Raw genomic sequence first — 1,701 nt, 5'->3', positions numbered from 1 at the left:
ACCCCTGAACTGCCACTTCAGGGGCACATCACCATAGGCTTTTCAACAAAAGCATCCCCAACCCCCCACCCCAGACCACAGAAGCCCCCACCCCAGCCAGAATGGCATGGAGATCCAGGAGCTTAGTGAGAGCCCTTTGCAGGTGTCTGGTATCTCTGCATCAGGCCTCACCCTCGCTCCCATCACTCCTACCTAATTACATTCGGGAAGTACTGGCCGTTCCCCCAGTGGAAGAAAGGGGAACAAACGTTCCCTCCCGAAAAACTGACCGGAGCTAAAGCTACCCCAATCCAGGCCAGAAGGCCAGGGTTCCCTCCCCTGGCACCGACCAGTGGTTCTCCATCCTCATCGGGAAGGCTTGCCTTTTGGCTACGAACCGCTCCGGGTTACCTTCACACCAGCAGGTTTTGCATAGCAACCGCCACCCCTGCTCCACCTCGTCGTAGAACAGGGACGGAAGCAAGCGCCACCTCCTGGTAACTGATAAGAACAAATAATACACTTGATCTTAGCCAAAAGGCCAAGAAGCGATAACAACCTTTGGTATTGAAGAGTGGCGTGAGGGCTCTGTAGCAGGCCTCCGCAGAGGCTGGCTCAAGGGACTCGACCCCGCATCGCAGCGTACCTAAGCTCGGTGGGATCTGGTGTGGATGTGAAGAGAGCGGTCTCCAAGCTGCCTCTGAACAACCAGGAATGGCTGGCAGTGGACGCTCTCGCACCCGCTCGCAGTGACTCTCCCTCTTCCTGTTGCACAACTCAGCCGCAGCACTGTCTGACACAGAGTCACTGATTACAGATCCAGGCCATGGTCCTAAGAGACCAATTCTGCCCCCCCCCCCCCCACCCACAGGCTTTGTATTACATCTTCCAGCATTCTGTTCTACTTCCCCAGCCAGCTGGGATTTGTAGTCCGACTGAATGTAACACTTGGCTCCCTGGACTACATGTCCCAAGATACTTCACTCCACTAATATATATATCAGTCACTCTACCTTCAGGATGTGATGACACAGAGCACTAGAAGAGAACAGCCTCCTTGTAGCAATGCTGTAGAGTGTCCCCTGATAATGCAGGCAATATTATCCAGCTGCTGGCCCCCCAAAAGGCTTTCCTCAATCGGAACCCAACAGAACCTCAAACCATCGAAAGGAGCACCACACCAACACCAGCCAAAAGAGTTCAAGATCATTGTAATTGTTTAGTAAAAATAAAGGTTGTAAAAAAAAATCCAACACGTTTTGTCACTCCCTTCATCAGGACGAAGATCCCTTTTTGGGCATTGGGCACTTTGACGCATTCGGCACACCAAAAATGCACATTTTCTAGCCACATTTGGGGAGCTAATAACAATTATTGACACAGTAAGCACAACCTGCTTTTTTATAGAAATGTGTGCATTCCTGTAACACACAGACGCTACATTTTTACTGTCCCCAACCACTCCCCCTTTAGCTGCAGAGGCAACAGCTGGGGGTTTAAACATGCCACTATTGTTGGGAATATATCTATCTTTTTATCCATTGTTAAATAAAATGTATATATTTTTATATATCGTTCTGGTTTTTTCTTTGCTCTTCTGTGCTGTTATTGCATTATGAACAAGTTGGGCCATTCAAGTCCCATTTTTTACCACTTGTTCCATTCAAGTAAATGGGGCTGCGCTGCAATCGCCCTGCAAGAATGATAGTCCAGAATTTTTGG

The 1,701-nt window shown here is 49.4% G+C and overlaps 1 pseudogene; it reads right to left on the bottom strand.

The window, feature by feature from the left end:
- Positions 1 to 399: 399 nt before the first annotated feature.
- LOC143937561 (U2 spliceosomal RNA) lies at positions 400 to 532 on the bottom strand (annotated as a pseudogene).
- Positions 533 to 1,701: the final 1,169 nt, after the last annotated feature.

The sequence above is a fragment of the Lithobates pipiens genome, unplaced genomic scaffold (genome assembly GCF_037356315.1).
Source record: "Lithobates pipiens isolate NorthernLeopardFrog02 unplaced genomic scaffold, aLitPip1_a1.2 Scaffold_28, whole genome shotgun sequence".
Classification (NCBI taxonomy): domain Eukaryota; kingdom Metazoa; phylum Chordata; class Amphibia; order Anura; family Ranidae; genus Lithobates; species Lithobates pipiens.
This window is presented reverse-complemented; position numbering and strand designations above follow the sequence as displayed.